The following is a 22,427-nucleotide window of genomic DNA, read 5'->3' on the forward strand; positions in this document are numbered from 1 at the left end:
CTCAAACCGAAGATATTGGGCGAATTGAAGGTCCACCTCACACCAAAGAGGTCGGACGAGTTGAAAGTCCACCTCACACCAAAGAGGTCGGACGAGTTAAACATCTACCTCACACCAAAGAGGTCGAACGAGTTGAACGTCCACCTCACACCAAAGAGGTCGGACGAGTTGAAAAGGACAATGGAGTACGAACAAGCCTTCCGAGATTTCAAAATTCTTGGGGCAATCACCCATTCTTTCCAGACCACAGGAAAGTGAAGAACTCATTACACCTCGTAGTGGGAAGTCAGGCAATAGCCTCAGCACTAGTCAGAGAAGATGAAAGTGGGCAACAACCCGTCTACTTCATCAGCAAAGCTCTACAAGGGACCGAACTAAACCATCAACAGATAGAAAAAGTTTGCATACACCCTCATACTCACCTCTCGATGACTCCACCCATACTTTCAAGCTCACACTATCAGAGTTCGGACCAACCAGCCCATAAAAGACATCCTACAGAAAACAAACTTAGCTGGAAGAATCCTACAGAGGACAGCTCGGATAATTCGGGGGACCCTGGACAAAACCAGAAAACATCTTGGATAATTCGGGGGACCCTGGACAAAAACATAAAACAGCTCGGACAAATCGGGGAAAATGAAGTCCGACACATAGAAACATAGAATGCCCGAGCTGATGCATTTTCAAAACCAGCCAGCACCAACAACTCGGACAACTCGGGAACATGAAGTCCGAAACATACCTCAGGAGCAGAATGCCCGAGCTAATGCACTTTCAAAACCAGCCAGCACCAACAGCTCGGACAATTCGGGGATATGAGGTCCGACACATACCTCAGGAGCAGAACGCCCGAGCTGATGCATTTTCAAAACTAGCCAACACCAAACTAGGGGGCAATAACAAAAGCCTCATCCAGGCTACATCACAAGACCACAACAAGTCAATCTCAGGGATGTACTCAGGGTCAGCCACAGTAACACGCATTAAAAAATTATGGAATCCAGCCAATTAGACATGCCGTCTGGGATCTTATTATACATCTCAAAGACATAGGTCAACTATGGGGCTACTACCAAACAACTCGGGCAACAACTCGAACAATAACAGCAAAATATCAGGTGTCAAATACAACAGTAAAAGGGAAACCCCAGGACTCACACGAAGGTCCAGGGGCACCCTTTGGAGGCAACAACGGAGCAAAAACCCAAATACAAAGTCAAAGCTTTACATCAAAAAGCATGCCAACTTCCACATTGCCCCACCAGAGGAGCTCATCAGTGTAACATCACCTTGGCCGTTCGCAAAGAGGGGACTCGACCTCCTCGGACTATTTCCCCAAGGATTGGGACAAGTCAAGTTCCTCATTGTAGGGGTGTTCATAAAATGGATTGAGGCAGAGCCCCTAGCTAGTGCCACTGCTCAAAGAAGTCAGAAATTCTTGTACAGAAACATTATTACAAGCACCAATTCACATCCGTAGAACACCCACAAGCCAATGGACAAGCAGAAGCTGCCAATAAAGTCATACTAGCTAGGTTAAAACGGAGACTACAGGACGTAAAGGGAGCTTGGGCTGAAGAGCTCCCACAAGTCCTATGGGCATATCGGACAACTCCACACTTCACCACGGGGGAATCACCCTTCCGATTGATTTACGGAATGGAGGCAATGATCCCAATAGAGATCAAAGAAGGATCCCTCAGAATGATCTTCTATAATGAAGAGGTCAACTCCCAAATCCAAAGGAAAGAACTCGACCTACTTCCAAGAGTCTGAGAGAGAGCTCCGATCAAGGAAGAGGCGTTAAAACGTCGAATGGCCTCAAGATACAATCAGAAGGTAGTACAGCGATAGAAAATTCTAAGCTATCCATATCTTACTAATAATGAGTACACAAAAACTCAATCTCTTGAACTCAATAATTACATCAGTTATCCAACTAAATAATTGCATCAGAGTTATCATAAACTGATTTCAAAGCCTAGAAGCAGAGTGAAATTAAAAACATGAGGCATATAATAAATCAAAAGATCACCAATTGCAAATTTTTTAAGAAGAACAGAAGTTAAGAACAATGAAATTAATATATCATTCACAGAATTAAAAACAGCAGCAGCATTTAGCAAAAAGACCATATCTGAACTCAACAATCAGCATTCAGCAACAAACATTACAAAACATTAACCAATAATCACACTAAACCTCCAGCCAGCAACCAGTAACCAGCAATGACAAAATAGCAACAAACATTAGTACATAAACATTCCAAAACAGTGATGACACCAAACTAGCACCCAGCAACCAGCAATTACAAAACAGCAACATTATAAAATAGTACAAAACATTACACAAAAATTTGAACAAAAATTCCAGAAATTAAAAAGAACAAGAAGAACCAAGCATTCAGAAATTAAATAGAGCCATCACTCATCAGTAAACAAAGCAAAATTAAAAGGAAGGAGCGGATCGAAGCAAACTTAAACAGACCCATCAGTAACCAAAAGCAAAATTAACGAGAGCCATCACTCATCACTCATCAGTAACTACTAACAAGGCAAAATTAAAAGGAATGAGCGGATGCGAAGCAAAATTAAACAGACTAACAAAGCCATCAGTAACCAGAAGCAAAATTAAACATATCCATCACTAACCTTCGACGGAGACATGGATTGTAACACCCTAATATTCAAATTCTTATGCTTGAGTCATAAGTCAATGATACTACGGTGGTACGACTCTCAGGTGGAATTTTAATATATAAATATAGGTAATTTCGGAAAGAGTATTAATCGAGAAGCCTGAAAAGAGTATAAATAAAATCGCGAAGACGTATTACTCACATTTTGACAACAAAAAGATAAACTGTGAAGCCGAAAGCAATATACGAACAAGGCATAAAGGAGATTAAGAGATAGATAACAGATAGATATATATAACATAAGTAAATAGCCACTAGTCGCGACCCGCAAAGTTTAGGCCGACTAGGGTACAATATGAAAGTAGTTGACAACAGTATATCCTAATCTCTCCCAAAGAAAACATGAGAGCCTCTATAGGCAAGTTCAAAAGAGTTCAATACATAATATAATCTTTTCAAAACAAAGGTGGAGAGATTCTAAGCAAAACACAAAGTAGAGAAAATAAAGATCTTCGCCGTCTCTCAGACGACCCACAACTCACTTCTGAGCACCTGGACCTATATCTGAAAAACAAGAGATATATACGGAATGAGAACCCCGGGCCCATGGGTTTCCAGTACGGTAAAAGTGCCAAATAAATACAATGCACTATAATAAAAACTCACTAAGCATCCTAAACTTCTTCACCAATTATCCATCCTAGGTTCTCGCTAATCCATGAATAGGCAACTGTCATAAGGGAGTGCTAAATTCAATTCATGTTTCACATGTTTCCCAACTCGCTGACTCTTCCACGAATCAGACTCAGAATCATAAGCAAAACCATCACCAGTTGTTCTACCTCATCAATTCTATATCAATACATCATACCCTCACCTGGAGCTAGTGAAACCACATCACTGCGTCTACCTAGGGAGCTCAAATTATCTCATTCAATGATCATCATCATCATACAATCGCATCATCAATTCATCTCATCAAAAACAGCCCTCAACATCCACAGACACCAGCATGAGGGGCCTCTCAGTTGTACAAACACAACCAATACAGGCAAGTAATACATAAATAAGGTACAAGTAGAACAAGTAGCACATAATCAGGTAACATAGCATATATGATGTAGAAATCCAAAACAAATAGGCAAACCCAAACAATTCAAACATATGCAAATAATATATGCCTGCCCTATGGCTGATGATATCATCTGTCGGTTATATAGCCAACCCGACATGTCCTGGTAGCTAACCATTGGACAGAAACACCCCTTGCGGAGCAAGTAGGTTTGAGCTACAACCCCCTTGCTACTACCCGCTCAACCCAGAGCCAGTGAAATAACCACTAATGTGGCTACTACCCAGGCGGGTGTTTAAAAGCTCAACCTGGAGCGAGTGGATTCACCACTACTGCCGCTACTACCCAGGCATCAAAATCTCTGACCTGGAGCAAGTGGGACGAACCACAACCCTTGCTACTGCCCATGATCTCAAAACATACATTCGTTCAGTTTAAAAGAAATCATCATTGTTATCAAATCTCAAACATTAACCTAGAGCAAGCGGGATGAACCACCACCCTTACTACTACCAGGTATCACAAATACACATTTATTCAAAACTCCATAATTAAACTCATTTATCATAAACATCCTTTCCCGTCTCATACCCGGAGCAAGTGGACAATGCCACTGCCTACTACCCGGGGTCACACATTACATTTCAATATTTTCCATTATTATCCATGTAACACATTCATTCATTAATCATATATGCATTTATACTTAGCTATAATCAATAATGGCTTTGCCGTAACCCGGCAATAACTCAGCCATCCGGCTCATGGTTCAATCAAGAACCAGCAATTTATCAATAAATATAGCCCTTTGGCTCATGGCATACACGGTACTTCCACCGTCATTCTCCATATCTCATATAATCATCTTTGATCATCATTGATCATAACTTTTCCCCTTGCTTCATTCGCAAGTTACCACGTCCCCTAGCTCCTTTCTCATTGCTAGACATATCATAAGGATTTAATACATAAGGGGTGAGATCGGAGGCTTAAAAGTATGAGATTTGGCTTTTAAAAACTCAAAAATAAACTTTGGCATGAAAATAGGGCCACGCGTACACATCCTCCACGCATACGTGATGAGCGGATAATTTGTATACTTTTTGGCATTGTTTTTAGTATGTTTTTAGTATCTTTTAGTTAGTTTTTATTATATTTTTATTAGTTTTTAGTTAAAATTCACTTTTCTGGACTTTACTATGAGTTTGTGTGTTTTTCTGTGATTTCAGGTATTTTCTGGCTGAAATTGAGGGACCTGAGCAAAAATCTGATCCAGAGACTCAAAAGGACTGCAGATGCTGTTGGATTCTGACCTCCCTGCACTCGAAGTGGATTTTCTGGAGCTACAGAAGCCCAATTGGCGCGCTCTCAACGGCGTTGGAAAGTAGACATCCTGGGCTTTCCAGAAATATATAATAGTCCATACTTTGCCCAAGATTTGATGGCCCAAACCGGCGTTCAAAGTCACCTCAAGAAATTCCAGCGTTAAACGCCGGAACTGGCACCTAATTGGGAGTTAAACGCCCAAACTGGCACTAAAGCTGGCGTTTAACTCCAAGGAGAGTCTCTACACGAAATTTCTTCATTGCTCAGCCCAAGCACACACCAAGTGGGCCCGGAAGTGGATTTTTATGTCATTTACTCATCTATGTACTAGTTTTCTATAAGTAGGACCTTTTACTATTGTATGAGCATATATCTTTTGATCACTTTTAGATCAGAGGAGAGACTTTTGGGAGGCTGGCCATTCGGCCATGCCTAGACCCTGTTCTTATGTATTTTCAACGGTGGAGTTTCTACACACCATAGATTAAGGTGTGGAGCTCTGCTGTACCTCGAGTATTAATGCAATTACTATTGTTCTTCCATTCAAATTCCACTTGTTCTTTATCCAAGATATCACTTGTTCTTCAACATGATGAAGGTGATGATTGACACCCATCACCATTCTCACTCATGAACAAGGTGACTGACAACCATTCTTGTTCTACACGCATCCGAGGCTTAGTGAATATCTCTTGGATTTCTGATTGCATGATGCATGGTTGATCGCCTGACAACCGAGTGCTCGCCTGACAAACGAGCCAGCCATTCCGTGAGATCAGAGTCTTCGTGGTATAGGCAAGAACTGATGGCAGCATTCAAGAGAATCCGGAAGGTCTGACCTTGTCTGTGGTATTCTGAGTAGGATTCAATGATTGAATGACTGTGACGTGCTTCAAACCTGTAACCTACTGGGCGTTAGTGACAGACGCAAAAGAGTTATTCTATTCCGGTAGGGGAGGGAACCAAACCGGTGATTGGCAGCACTGTGACAGAGTGTGTGCATTAGCTTTCACTGCGCGGATGGGAGGTAGCTGCTGACAACAGTGAGACCCTATACGAGCTTGCCATGGAAAGGAGTAAGAAAGGATTGGATGAAGGCTGTAGGAAAGCAGAGAGACGGAAGGGAAGGCATCTTCATACACTTGTCTGAAGCTCATACACCAATGATATACATAAGTATCACTATCTTTATCTTCTATGTTATTTTCGTTCATCACCATATATATCTGAGTTTGCCTGACTAAGATTTACAAGATGACCATAGCTTGCTTCATTACTAACAATCTCCGTGGGATCGACCCTTACTCACGTAAGGTTTATTACTTGGACGACCCAGTGCACTTGCTGGTTAGTTGTGCGAAGTTGTGTAATGCCATGGTATTGAGCGCACCAAGTTTTTGGAGCCATTACCAGGGATTATGAGAGTTGTGAAAAAGTATAGTTCACAATTTCGCGCACCAAGTTTTTGGCGCCGTTGCCGGGGATTGTTCATGTTTTGAGCAAGCTTTTGGTAACATCAGTGCCAAGATCCGGCAACAACATCAAATTTTTGGTGTTATTGCCCGGGATTGTTCAGGCTGGACAACTGACGGTTCATCTTGTTGCTTAGATTAGGTATTTTTTTTCGAAATTCTTGAAGGTGAATTCTAGAGTTTCATGATGATTTGTTGAAATCTGGCTGGCTGAGAAGCCATGTCTAATCTGATTGGACCGAGGTTTCAACTTATCACCACAAGAGCATGTTGATTTCGTATCAATCTTGCTTTTGGAGCAGTGATTTGCTAAGGCTTGGCTGACCTTTGGTCATGTCTAGTGTTTTGGACCGAAGCTTTCCTTGAAAGCTTGGCTGGCTGTGAAGCCATGTCTAATTCCTGGACCGGAGTCTTAGACTAGCATTGCACTGATTCCTGGAATTTTCATTAAGAATTTTGATACCTTTTTTTCACTTAATTTTCGAAAAAATACAAAAAAAATATTTGCAAAATCATAAAAATCCAAAAATATTTCTTGTTTGAGTCTAGAGTCTCATCTTAAGTTTGGTGTCAAATGCATGTTTTTGTTATATTTTTCGAACCCATGCATATATTTTGTGTTCTAATCTTTGAATTCTATTGACTTGAAGTATTTTGTGTGTCTCATATGCATTCTCATATTGTTAGTGTCAGTAGTACACAAACTGCTAAGTTTGGTGTCTTGCATGCATTGTTATTTGATTCTTGTTGCATTTTGATTATTAAAAATCCAAAAATATTTTTAATTTGTGTCTTTTCAAGTCAATGATACAAGGAATTGAAGATTTAGAACATACTGCAGAGGAATTATACAGAAAAAGCTGAGCATTCAAAAATGCCCAGTGAAGAAGGCAGACTGGCGTTTAAACGCCAGCCAGGGCACCTGGTTGGGCGTTTAACGCCCAAAAAGGTAGCATTTTGGGCGTTAAACGCCAGAATGTATACCATTCTGGGCGTTTAACGCCAGGATGGTGCCAGGGGGAAGATTTTGTTTTCAAAATCAATTTTTTTCAAGTTTTCAAAGTTTTTCAAAACCAAATCTTTTTCAAATCATATCTTTTCAATCAAAATGTTTTCAAAATCAATTTCTTTCCTTTTTCAAAGATACTTACTAACAATTAATGATTTGATTGAACATTTTTTGCCTTTTCTATTAAGGAAGGTTTTATGAATCATATCTTTTCTTGTTAGGCAAGTCATTAGTTTTTAAAATCATATCTTTTCAAATTGTTTTCAAATCATATCTTTTCAAATTGTTTTCAAATCATATCTTTTAAAATTGTTTTCAAATCATATCTTTTCAATTACATCTTTTTAAAACCAATCATATCTTCTTAACCACATCTTTTTCAAAATAGTTTTCAATCAAATCTTTTTAATTTATAATTTCAAATTCTTTTTCAAAAATCACTTGATTTCTTTCTCACTTTGAATTTTCAAAAATTATCAATCAAATTTTCAAAATGTTTTCAAAATCTTTTGATTGAATTTTCGAAAATTCTCTTCCCTCCTTCCCACATCCTTCTATTTATGGAGTACTACTCCTTCTAAATGCACAATTCGAACCTTATCTAATTAAAGTTCGAATTCTCCTTCTCCTTCTTCTTTCTATTTCTCTTCTCCTCTGACATTTCAAGGAATCTCTATACTGTGACATAGAGGATTCCACATTCTCTTTTTCTCTTCTCTTTCTTATGAGCAGAAGCAGAGACAAAGGCATTCTTGTTGAAACTGACCCTGAACCTGAGAGAACCTTGAAGCGAAAGCTAAGAGAGGCCAAAGCACAACTCTCTTTAGAGGACTTGACCGAATTCTTCAAGGAAGAAGACATGGCAGCCGAAAACAACAACAATGCCAACAATGCAAGGAAGGTGCTGGGTGACTTTACTGCACCTACTCCTGATTTCTATGGGAGAAGCATCTCTATCCCTGCCATTGGAGCAAACAACTTTGAGCTAAAGCCTCAATTAGTTTCTCTAATGCAACAGAATTGCAAGTTCCATGGACTTCCAATGGAAGATCCTCATCAGTTTTTAGCTGAATTCTTGCAAATCTGTGACACAGTCAAGACTAATGGAGTTAACCCTGAAGTCTATAGACTGATGCTATTCCCTTTTGCTGTAAGAGACAGAGCTAGAATATGGTTGGATTCTCAACCTAAGGAAAGCCTGGACTCTTGGGAAAAGCTAGTCAATGCCTTCTTGGCAAAGTTCTTTCCACCACAAAGATGGAGTAAGCTTAGAGTGGAAGTCCAAACCTTCAGACAGAAGGATGGAGAATCCCTCTATGAAGCTTGGGAAAGATACAAACAATTAATCAGAAGATGTCCTTCAGACATGCTTTCTGAATGGAGCATCATAGGTATTTTCTATGATGGTCTCTCTGAACTATCCAAGATGTCCTTGGATAGCTCTGCAGGAGGATCTCTTCATCTGAAGAAGACGCCTGCAGAAGCTCAGGAACTGATTGAAATGGTTGCAAATAACCAATTCATGTACACTTCTGAAAGGAATCCTGTGAACAATGGGACTAGTCAGAAGAAAGGAGTTCTTGAGATTGACACTCTGAATGCCATATTGGCTCAGAATAAAATATTGACTCAACAAGTCAATTTGATTTCTCAAAGTCTGTCTGGAATGCAAAATGCACCAAACAGTACTAAGGAAGCTTCATCTGAGGAAGAAGCTTATGATCCTGAGAACCCTTCAATGGAAGAGGTGAATTACCTAGGAGAACCCTATGGAAACACCTACAATTCTTCATGGAGAAATCACCCAAATTTCTCATGGAAGAATCAAGAGAGACCTCAACAAGGTTTCAATAACAATAATGGTGGAAGAAACAGGCCTGGTAACAACAAGCCTTTTCCATCATCTTCTCAGCAACAGACAGAGAGTTCTAAGCAGAGTACTTCTGACTTAGCAACAATGGTCTCTGATCTAATAAAGACCACTCAAAGTTTCATGAATGAAACAAGGTCCTCCATCAGAAATTTGGAAGGACAAGTGGGTCAGCTGAGCAAGAAAGTTACTGAACTCCCTCCTAGCACTCTCCCAAGTAATACAGAAGAAAATCCAAAGGGAGAGTGCAAGGCCATTAACATGGCCGAATTCTGGGAGGAAAGAAAGGAGGTGGACGCCACTGAGGAAGACCTCAGTGGGCGTGTACCAACCTCCTCTGAGTTCCTCAATGAGGAACAATGGGAATCTGAGGCTCAAATTGAGACCATAGAGATTCCATTGGACTCACTTCTGCCATTCATGAGCTATGATGAGTATTCCTCCTCTGAAGAGGATGAGTATGACACTGAAGAGCAAGTTGCTAAATACCTTGGAGCAATCATGAAGCTAAATGACAAGTTATTTGGAAATGAGACTTGGGAAGATGAACCTCCCTTGCTCACCAAAGAACTGGATGACTTGTCTAGGCATAAACTGCCTCAAAAGAGGCAGGATCCTGGGAAGTTTTCTATACCTTGTACCATAGGTACCATGACCTTCAAGAAGGCCTTGTGTGACCTAGGGGCAAGTGTAAACCTCATGCCCCTCTCTGTAATGGAGAAATTAGGGATCCTTGAAGTGCAAGCTGCAAGAATCTCATTGGAGATGGCAGACAATTCAAGAAAACAAGCTCATGGACTTGTAGAGAATGTTTTGGTGAAGATTGAAGACCATTACATCCCTACTGACTTCATAGTCCTAGAGACTGGGAAGTGCATGGATGAATCTATCATCCTTGGCAGACCCTTCCTAGCCACAGCAAAGGCTGTGATTGATGTTGATAGAGGAGAGTTGATCATTCAAGTGAATGAAGAATCCTTGGTGTTTAAGGCCCAAGGATATCCCTCTGTCATCATGGAGAAGAAGCATGAAGAGCTTCTCTCAAAACAGAGCCAAGCAGAGCCCCCACAGTCAAACTCTAAGTTTGGTGTTGGGAGGCCACAACCAAACTCTAAGTTTGGTGTTGAAACCCCACATTCAAACTCTAAGTTTGGTGTTGGGAGGTTTCAACAAGGTTCTGAGTGTTTCTGAGGCTCCATGGGAGTCCTCTGTCAAGCTAATGACATTAAAGAAGCGCTTGTTGGGAGGCAACCCAATGTTTTCTAATTAATTATTTTCTTTTGTTATTTTATCTTTTTTGTAGGTTGATGATCATAAGAAGTCACAAAAATAATGAAAAAAGCAAAAACAGAATGAAAAACAGGAAGAAAAACAGCACACCCTGGAGGAAGAAGCTGCTGGCGTTCAAACGCCAGTAAGCCTTGCTGTTGGGCGTTTAACGCCCAGTCTGGCACCATTCTGGGCGTTTAACGCCAGAAAGGGGCACCAGACTGGCGTTAAACGCCAGAAAAGGGCAACAACCTGGCGTTAAACGCCAGGAATGGGCACCAGCCCGGCGTTTAACGCCAGAAATAGCTCAAAACGTGATTTTGAGCAACATTTGGTGCAGGGATGACTTTTCCTTGACACCACAGGATCTGTGGACCCCACAGGACCCCACCATCACTCTCTCTCTTCTTCCCCCATTCACCAATCACCTCAATACCTCTTCCCCAAAAACCCTTCACCTATCAAATCCCATCTTTCTCTTCACCACTCAAATCCATCCTTCATAAATCCCCACCAACCTCACCCTTCAAATTCAAACCACTTTCCCTCCCAAAACCCACCCTAATGGCCGAACCTTTACCCCCCTCTTTCCTATAAATACCCTTCTTCAACCCTTCATTTTCACACAACCTAAACACCCTTTCTTACCCTTCTTGGCCGAACACACTACCACCTCCCCTCTTCCTCATTTCTTCTTCTTCTACTCCCTTCTTTCTTCTTTTGCTCGAGGACGAGCAAACATTTTAAGTTTGGTGTGGTAAAAGCGTTGCTTTTTCGTTTTTCCATAACCATTTATGGCATCCAAGGCCGGAGAAACCTCTAGAAAGAGGAAAGGGAAGGCAAAAGCTTCCACCTCCGAGTCATGGGAGATGGATAGATTCCTCTCAAGGGTGCATCATGACCACTTCTATGAAGTTGTGGCCTTGAAGAAGGTGATCCCCGAAGTCCCCTTTTCACTCAAAAAGGGTGAATATCCGGAGATCCGCCATGAGATCCGAAGAAGAGGTTGGGAAATACTTACCAACCCCATCCAACAAGTCGGAATCTTGATGGTTCAAGAGTTCTATGCCAATGCATGGATCACCAAGAACCATGACCAAAGTGTGAACCCGAATCCAAAGAATTATCTCACTATGGTTCGGGGGAAATACTTGGATTTTAGTCCGGAGAGTGTGAGGGTGGCATTCAACTTGCCTATGATGCAAGGAGATGAGCATCCTTACACTAGAAGGGTCAACTTTGATCAAAGGTTGGACCAAGTCCTCACCACCATATGTGAAGAGGGCGCACAATGGAAGCAAGATTCAAGAGGAAAGCCGGTTCAATTGAGAAGGCATGACCTCAAGCCCGTGGCTAGAGGATGGTTAGAGTTCATACAACGCTCAATCATTCCCACTAGCAACCGGTCCGAAGTTACCATAGACCGGGCTATCATGATCCATAGCATCATGATTGGAGAAGAAGTGGAAGTTCATGAGGTTATAGCTCAAGAACTCTACAAAGTGGCGGACAAGACCTCCACTTTGGCAAGGTTAGCCTTTCCTCACCTCATTTGTCACCTCTGTTATTCAGTTGGAGTTGACATAGAAGGAGATACCCCCATTGATGAGGATAAGCCCATCACCAAGAAAAGGATGGAGTACACAAGAGACCCCTCTCATCAAGAGATCCCTGAGATTCCTCAAGGGATGCACTTTCCTCCACAAAATTATTGGGAGCAAATAAACACCTCCCTAGGAGAGTTGAGTTCCAACATGGGACAACTAAGGGTGGAGCATCAAGAACACTCCATCATCCTTCATGAAATTAGAGAAGACCAAAGAATCATGAGGGAGGAACAACAAAGACAAGGAAGAGACATTGAGGAGCTCAAGCACTCCATAGGATCTTCAAGAGCAAGAAAGAGCCGCCATCACTAAGGTGGACCCATTCCTTGATTTCCTTGTTCTTTATTCTTCTGTTTTTCGATTTTTATGCTTTATGTTTATCCATGTTTGTGTCTTGTGATCATTAGTGTCTTAGTGTCTATGCCTTAAAGCTATGAATGTCCTATGAATCCATCACCTCTCTTAAATAAAAACGTGCTTAATTGAAAAGGAAAGAATTGCATGAATTCTGAATTTTATAATAGTTTAATTATTTTGATGTGGTGGCAACACTTTTGTTCTCTGAATGTATGCTTGAACAGTGCATATGTCTTTTGAATTTGTGGTTCATGAATGTTGGCTCTTGAAAGAATGATGAAAAAGGAGACATGTTATTGAGGATCTGAAAAATCATTAAAAATGATTCTTGAAGCAAGAAAAAGCAGTGAATACAAAAAAAAAAGAGAAAGAAAGAAGCAAACGAAAAAAAAAAAATTTCGAAAAAAAAAAAGAGAAAAAGAAAGAAAAAGAAAGAATAAGAGTTGTGATCCAAGGCAATAAGAGTGTGCTTAAGAACCCTGGACACCTCTAATTGGGGACTCTAGCAAAGCTGAGTCACAATCTGAAAAGGTTCACCCAATTATGTGTCTGTGGCATGTATGTATCCGGTGGTAATACTGGAAGACAGAGTGCTTTGGGCCACGGCCAAGACTCAATAAGTAGCTGTGTTCAAGAATCATCATACCTTACTAGGAGAATCATTAACACTATCTGGATTCTGAGTTCCTAAAGAAGCCAGTCATTCTGAATTACAAGGGATAGAGTGAGATGCCAAAACTATTAAGAGACAAAAAGCTAAAAGCCCCGCTCATCTAATTAATACTGATCTTCATAGATGTTTTTTGGAGTTCATTGCATATTCTCTTCTTTTTTTTTCTTATTTGATTTTCAGTTGCTTGAGGACAAGCAACAATTTAAGTTTGGTGTTGTGATGAGCGGATAATTTGTATACCTTTTTGGCATTGTTTTTAGTATGTTTTTAGTATCTTTTAGTTAGTTTTTATTATATTTTTATTAGTTTTTAGTTAAAATTCACTTTTCTGGACTTTACTATGAGTTTGTGTGTTTTTCTGTGATTTCAGGTATTTTCTGGCTGAAATTGAGGGACCTGAGCAAAAATCTGATCCAGAGACTCAAAAGGACTGCAGATGCTGTTGGATTCTGACCTCCCTGCACTCGAAGTGGATTTTCTGGAGCTACAGAAGCCCAATTGGCGCGCTCTCAACGGCGTTGGAAAGTAGACATCCTGGGCTTTCCAGAAATATATAATAGTCCATACTTTGCCCAAGATTTGATGGCCCAAACCAGCGTTCAAAGTCACCTCAAGAAATTCCAGCGTTAAACGCCGGAACTGGCACCTAATTGGGAGTTAAACGCCCAAACTGGCACTAAAGCTGGCGTTTAACTCCAAGGAGAGTCTCTACACGAAATTTCTTCATTGCTCAGCCCAAGCACACACCAAGTGGGCCCGGAAGTGGATTTTTATGTCATTTACTCATCTATGTACTAGTTTTCTATAAGTAGGACCTTTTACTATTGTATGAGCATATATCTTTTGATCACTTTTAGATCAGAGGAGAGACTTTTGGGAGGCTGGCCATTCGGCCATGCCTAGACCCTGTTCTTATGTATTTTCAACGGTGGAGTTTCTACACACCATAGATTAAGGTGTGGAGCTCTGCTGTACCTCGAGTATTAATGCAATTACTATTGTTCTTCCATTCAAATTCCACTTGTTCTTTATCCAAGATATCACTTGTTCTTCAACATGATGAAGGTGATGATTGACGCCCATCACCATTCTCACTCATGAACAAGGTGACTGACAACCATTCTTGTTCTACACGCATCCGAGGCTTAGTGAATATCTCTTGGATTTCTGATTGCATGATGCATGGTTGATCGCCTGACAACCGAGTGCTCGCCTGACAAACGAGCCAGCCATTCCGTGAGATCAGAGTCTTCGTGGTATAGGCAAGAACTGATGGCAGCATTCAAGAGAATCCGGAAGGTCTGACCTTGTCTGTGGTATTCTGAGTAGGATTCAATGATTGAATGACTGTGACGTGCTTCAAACCTGTAACCTACTGGGCGTTAGTGACAGACGCAAAAGAGTTATTCTATTCCGGTAGGGGAGGGAACCAAACCGGTGATTGGCAGCACTGTGACAGAGTGTGTGCATTAGCTTTCACTGCGCGGATGGGAGGTAGCTGCTGACAACAGTGAGACCCTATACGAGCTTGCCATGGAAAGGAGTAAGAAAGGATTGGATGAAGGCTGTAGGAAAGCAGAGAGACGGAAGGGAAGGCATCTTCATACACTTGTCTGAAGCTCATACACCAATGATATACATAAGTATCACTATCTTTATCTTCTATGTTATTTTCGTTCATCACCATATATATCTGAGTTTGCCTGACTAAGATTTACAAGATGACCATAGCTTGCTTCATTACTAACAATCTCCGTGGGATCGACCCTTACTCACGTAAGGTTTATTACTTGGACGACCCAGTGCACTTGCTGGTTAGTTGTGCGAAGTTGTGTAATGCCATGGTATTGAGCGCACCAAGTTTTTGGAGCCATTACCAGGGATTATGAGAGTTGTGAAAAAGTATAGTTCACAATTTTGCGCACCAATACGCGTGGGTGAAAAAACAGCAAAGGGACGCGCCCGCGTCAACCACGCGTACGCGTGGGTGCGTTTGTGCCCCACGCACAAAACTGGCACAACTCCGGCACAACTCTCAGGAAAAATGGCTCAGTATTGGGTGCAGCATATCGACGCGCACGCGCAAGCGTGGATGGTGCCTCTTTGAAAAACGACGCGTACGCGTCAAGCACGCCTACGCGTGGGTGGGTATTCTGCTTAAAATTTTTCTAAGTTAAAAGCTGCAGAATCCACATATAGAACCCCCAATCTTCCAACGGACATAACTTCTTCATTTCAAAACATTTTTTGCCCGTTTTTTGAACGGCATGAACATCCCGGATCCAATTTCATTTCTAAATGAATTTGACTTAAAACGGGGATCCAGAGTCCAAGTTATGTCCCATCAAAGTATGCCCAAAAACCATGTTTTTATACAAAACCACAAAGTGTCATTTTCAACCCTTTTCAAAATCAACCAAACATGCCAATTTCATCCCTTTTTGAAATCAATCAAAATATACCAAAAGCAACATCAAGCCTCCTCAACTCATGCATTAACACCTTACCACAATTCACAAAACTATCGTATAACCATTTTTACTCATTTCAAACAAATGGCTAAATTACAAACACATTAACATGTCATACATCCTTTCTCATCCCAATTTCCAATAATACTATTTCCAATCAATCATCATTATACATAATCAATATCATACTCACTATCACATGGTTTCACCCACAAATCAACCTTAATCATTCCTCAAGCATATATCACAACATACATATCTCTCATGCATCATCATACCATCAAGGCATCAATAATCATAATCACATATATGGCCACATAATATATCTCAACCAAAACCAAACATACCTCATCTATATAATTTCACCCAAAATTACCAAATTCCACACTTCAACTCATCAAACCTTATTATTCAATAACCAACCCAATCATTCATATATTCATTATCTGAGATTCATCCAATCACTTGTGTCATCATACAATGCACACATAAACTTACCTTCCTTACCTCTTTCTGGCCTCCAGCCCAAGATTCACGGCCTCCGGCCCAATTTCACAATTTAAATGCATAAACCACAAATCAATACTCATTACCCAATACATCAAATTCTCAATACACCAAGCATACAAGGCCACACAATTCTCAACCCAATCATTAATTCACATTACATACCAACTATGCATATTAGCACCAACCATTTACACAATCCAAACTTAATCCTAGGGGCATCTAGCCTAGGAATTCTCATCACACCACACGGTACTTAAATGAAATTTAAACCATACCTCTTGTAGCCAAACCAATTGAGCCTCTTATATGGAAGTCTCCACCAACCCTTAGCTCCAAGCCTCACCAAAGCTCCACAAGCAACACCAACCCCCCAATTATGCATCAAAATCACCAAATACACTAACATAACTAATTTCACATACATACATCAACCTAGGGCTCATAAAAATGATAAATTACAAGGGTTTGAGCACTTCTTACCTCAGCCCATATGAAGTAAGGATAGAACTCGCTTAGAATTTATGTTGGAGTATCCCTAAACACCCAAAATCACAAGATTTCAACACTAACTACCAAAAAACGTGTAACAGTGGAGAATTTCAAAATATGGGCAGAGATGAATGAAATACTCACCCAAAACTTAGATAGAATTGTAGAGGATGAAAAGAGCGACGCATGGTCGCAAACGGCTCATCAATCGGAGTTCCGTAGCTCAAGTTATGGTGATTTGAAGATCAAAGAGAGTTAGGTTTCCTCTCTTCTCTTCTCTCTTCTCAATTCAGCGCCCCTCTTCTTATTTTTAGGATAAAATAAGCTGAAATGCTCATAACTAATGTTTATATATGTTGGGTCTTAGGCCCACTTAGGCCCGGTTTACTTATTTTGTCCGTTAGCCCAATTTTTTGGCCAAAACCCTTTAAGATTAGCGCTCTAAATCGCACTTTAAATATTTCTACCTCCCCTAATTATAATTCCTCATTTCTTAATCTTATTTACTCATAATCAATTTTCTCAGCTACAGTACCAAACAGATCTCAGCCAGTATTGCTGGTCAAAATTCCACTGCGCACTTTTACGCAGAAAACTATGTTTTCCGACTCGAAAAAATTCACTGAATCCAAATATCATATTTAAATCATCAAATTCCAATTGCCAAATCTTCTAATCATATTCTCTCCTATTTAACTTATTATTTAATTAATTTCGGTTAGACCGGGTATTACACGGATGGCAACCACCGAGACGACGACGATAGGCGAGGCAATGGCAAGCGGCGAACCAACGGCGAGCTGCTCCAAGCCTTGAACAGAGAAGACAGGGAAGATGGGGATGACGAGCCGAGCTACCTGGGTTCCAGACAGGGGGAAGAGGAAGAAGTGGAGGCACCGAGAACCTGGGGACGGCGGCGGCAAGGATCCTAGGGCTAGGGCTCTCTTTGCTTTGCTTCAGAAGGGGCTAATGGGGGTGCACGAATGATTATTGATTCGGAGAAGGGAGTGTTTCAGGATTTGTTTTATTTTATTTTTTTAAAATCATAAAACGGCGTCGTTTTTTATAGAACTCAGACGGTTCATCAATTTCTGAACGGTTTTCTCTCCAGCGGTTACTAGTAGTGGACCGGACCGTTTTTATAGCCGGTTCCTAATTCAACCGGTTGGACTGGCCGGTTCAGTCTGATTATCAGAACCATGCATATATTTATCTCTTTTGTTGAGATACTTAAAGATTATATTTAACTGTTTTAAAAAATTAATACAAGAATATTTATTTAAAATAAGACGAATAAAATTTTAAATAAATTTATTCGTATTAATTTTAAAATAATAAGGATATTTCGCCCTTTTAAGTATTTTAAATTTATATTTTTGTCATATTGTAATAATTTAATATCAATCAAAAAAATTCAAATTAAAACAAAAAATTTAACCAAATAAAATTTAATGCTGATTCTTTTCTTTCTCCTTAATAATTTAATGCCGATTCTTCTCTCTCTTTTCATTAAGGAGTACTAAAACTCCATACAAGATTTCTCTTTTTCTTTTAATTAAAGAGCGCTAAAATTCTAAACAACTTTAGAGTATCAAATCACTTCCCGGATGGATGGGTGTGTGTGTGTGTGCGAAACTCTGAATCCTAGTGCAAGAAAAATTAACTTTATGATCTAGGAAAAGAGCGAGTGAGTGATTACACAATGTCTACGTGAGAAAGAAAAGAAGAGAGAGATTTGAATCCACCTATTAATGTGGAGGAGGACTTGGTGATATTAGAGGAAGAGGATGTTAAAGAAGGGTTTTGGCATTGGAATATTGTAACACCATACCACATGGAGCTTAACGCTTAAGCCGTAAAACAAAGGTGGTGTGGTATTATGACCTCTAAATTAAAATATGTACATATAATAGCAGATTGAATATAATAAACTAGGAGTCTTGAAGAACAGGTGAAATAAAAATCGCAAAATAAAAACGCAATGCTCAGAAAACGAGTTAACTTGCGTACTAAGAAAACTATAGCTATCAAGGATAAGATAACAAAAGTAAGAATAGAGGGCCAAAGATACAAAATAACAAGCTCCTAACTCAGCCCTCGAAGTCAAGGCTGGCTAGAGAATATTTACACATATAAATACATATCCAAAACCCAAAATTACATAAACAAAATCCTGTCTCTCTATAAGCCTCTAAGAGGGTCAAAAGGAAAAATTCATACGGAGAGGAAACTAAGTACATATATATATAACTATACAGCAAAAGTAACCCGACATCCACTTCGCTCCAGAAGTCCAGACGCCTAATGATGCGTGAGCATCTTTCCTATCTTTTCCTAGTGAATTTGCATTCAATTTGTTGAGTTTAATCAAGAATTAATTATATTTTAGCCACTATGGATGCTACTTTGAGTCGTGTGTAATTCTATTTATTTTAGGTAGCATTCGGCTGGATTTGATGGAGTTTTCACAGAAAAAGAGAAGAAGGCGAATGATGCTGTCAACCCTGACCTCTATGCACTCAAACCTGAATAAATTGAGCTACAGAGATCTAATAGACATGATTGAAGCGGCGTTGGAAAGCTAACTTCTAGAACTTTCCAACTACATATAATAGTTCATACTTCTTCTCCACCAATTCAGCAAAGGTGGCGCCTAACTTGAGATTTCTCAAGTTAGGCGCCAAGACAAGCCACCTACATCAATCCAATGCAGCCAAGGCTGCGCCTAACTTGAGAATATTCAAGTTAGGCGCAAGGATGAAGCAAAGGACATCCAAGGAATGCTGGATAGGCTGTACCTAACTTGAGATTTCTCAAATTAGGTGCAAGACAACAACAACAACACGCACCAATTAGTTCGACTTCAAGTAAGGCGCACCAAAGCTTGAGTTAGGCGCAAGCTCACTCACTCAAACTCCAATCCATGCAGCCATGACCAAGTAAGGTGCATGAAAACTCAAGTTAGGCACATGATCTTCCAATTCAAGTGGTCCCAGCGTCCAAATTGAGGCTGTTCGAAGATTTTAATTAATTCTGATTTAAACTTTATTTTATTTTAAAATAGGAAAAGATATTATTTTAGTTTCAAAAAAATAGATTTTAAATTAATTAGATTAGATATAAAAGAGAAAATAAACTTCTCTTCTGGGGATTATTCCATATTATTCACAATTCACAGTTTAAGAAAATCCTAGTTTCCACTCAGAACCATGAGCAACTAAACCTCCACTGTTAAGGTTAGGAGATCTGTCTATTGTATGGATTGATTCTATTGTTTTTCTATTTGAATTCATGTATTGGTTCATATAATTCAAGAATTATTTTCGTTCTTTATTTGTTGAATTTGGGTGGAACAGAAGTATGACCCTCTTTCTAATTGAGTTCCTGTATAACTTGGAAAAGCTCTATACTTGAACAGCATTTTGAAAGCATATTCTCCTAAATCTCTAATTATATGGATTTAACGGGATACGTGACATATAATCCTCTTATATTTGGGTAATTAGAATTTCTGTGGCATATAACTAGAATTGAACTTCACCCCATAATTGGAATTAATTGACTAAGGAATTGGCAGTTAATGATAGTTAAAGGAGACTAAAAAGGTCTAAGGAATTAGGGTTTAGTCACATATAGTTTGTCATGAATTAAATTTTGCATGATTTAAATAGTTAGTAAGAAAAGTCATTCAGGAAAATAGATAACTCGGAAGCCTTAACTGTTTCTACATATATTATTCTCAACTTATTTACTGCCTGTCTTTTGATATTCTAAATCTACTGTTTAATGCTTTTGAACTCTCAAACATCATTTTCTGTTTGTCTAACTAAGTAAATCACTTAACCATTGTTGCTTAGTCCATCAATCCTCGTGGGATCGACCCTTATTCACTTGAGGTACTATTTGGTACGACCCGGTACACTTGGCGGTTAGTTTGTGGTTGTAAATTCCGCACCAAGTTTTTGGTGCTGTTGCCGGGGATTGATAGTGATTAACAGCTATTAGTTGTTTGATTGCTTAGATTAGGCGTTTTAGTTTTAATTTTATTTAAATTTTGCTTAAGTATTTTCGAAAGAAAATAAATAATAAATAAATAAATAGCACTAATATTTTTCTTAATTTCTGAAATTAAGTTTGGTGTTCCCTAGTTAGTCTTATTTTAATTTTTCTTATTTAAATTGCCTAATAATTTCGAAATTTTTAGTCTTAATTTTAATAGTAATTTTCAAATTCTAGTGTTTGTTTTATTCAGTATTTTCTATTTTATCTCTTTACACAGGTTACCTCACTGAAATTCTATGCACTCTAACGTAGAGAGTTCCACCTTTTCTTGTCTTCTGTCTGTTTATACGCAGGAACAGAGACAAGAAATCTCTCTTAGACTTTGATCCTGAACCTGAAAGGACTTTCAGGCGGCGTTTGCAACAAGAAAGATTGTACAAAGCTGCAGAGTCCGACATTGATTATAATGATGATGCTGCCAATCTGAATCACAATAATGCTGCCAATGCCAATATGAAAAATCTGAATGGGAATGAGCAACCTAGGAGAGTGTTTGTCTCTTACTCTGCTCCTACTACAGATCTTTATGGAAAAAGCATTGTGGTTCCTCCTATAGCTGCAAACAACTTTGAGTTGAAGCCACAATTGGTCACCCTGGTACAACAAAACTGCCAGTATCATGGTCTTTCCCAAAAAGACCCAAATCAATTTATTTCTAATTTTTTGCCAATTTATGATACTGTGAAGACAAATGGAGTGAACCCTGAGGTGTACAAACTCATGCGCTCCCCGTTTGCTCTGAGGGATAGAGCAAAGCTATGGCTAGATTCCTAACCCAATGAGAGTTTGGATACTTGGAACAAGGTTGTTACTAAGTTTCTTACTAAATTTTTCCCACCAAAGAAGTTGACTAAGTTTAGGGTGGAGGTTCAGACTTTCAGGCAGAAGGATGGTGAAACTCTTTATGAATCTTGGAAGAGATACAAGCTACTAACTAGGCAATGCCCTCCGGACATATTCTCCAAATGGACCCAACTAGATATCTTTTATTAAAGCTTAGGTGAAATGTCCAAGATGTGCTTAGATAATTTTGCAGGTGGTTCATTGCACAAGAAGAAGACACTGGAGGATACTATTGAGCTTATTGAATTGATTGCTAGCAACCAATATTTATACTCATCTAACAGGAATTATGTGAACTCTGAGGCTCCTCAGAAGAAGGGTGTTATGGAAGTAGAAGCTCTTAATGCTATTCTTGCTCAAAACAAGCTTATGTCTCAGCAAATAAATCTACTTACTCAGCAGATGGGTGGCATGCAAGTCTCAGCTATCAACACCCAAAATCCACCTCAAGAGGTCTCTTATGACATAACAGGTAATTTTGTGCAAAATGATGATTATGATTATGCTCAATCCTCTTCTGAACAGGTCAATTACATGGGGAGTGATCCTAAAAACCCCAATAATGATCCATATTCTAAGACATACAATCAGGGGTAGAGAAATCACCCAAATTTTGGGTGGAGGGACCAACCTCAGAGACCTCAAAATTTTAACAATAATTCTCAGGGCGGCTTCCAACAGAATAATTACAATAACTGCCAATTTCAGTCTCAGCAACAACAACCACCTCAGCAAAAAAATTCTAAATCCCAAGAA

General features: G+C 39.6%; 1 non-coding gene across 1 annotated transcript; it reads right to left on the reverse strand.

Moving 5' to 3' along the window:
- Nucleotides 1–8,784: 8,784 nt before the first annotated feature.
- LOC130938227 (small nucleolar RNA R71) lies at nt 8,785–8,892 on the reverse strand. Its single transcript, XR_009069401.1, has one exon. It is a non-coding gene; the product is annotated as a small nucleolar RNA R71 (small nucleolar RNA).
- Between the last annotated feature and the right edge of the window lie 13,535 nt (nt 8,893–22,427).

The sequence above is a fragment of the Arachis stenosperma genome, chromosome 6 (assembly GCF_014773155.1).
Source record: "Arachis stenosperma cultivar V10309 chromosome 6, arast.V10309.gnm1.PFL2, whole genome shotgun sequence".
In the NCBI taxonomy this organism is placed as follows: domain Eukaryota; kingdom Viridiplantae; phylum Streptophyta; class Magnoliopsida; order Fabales; family Fabaceae; genus Arachis; species Arachis stenosperma.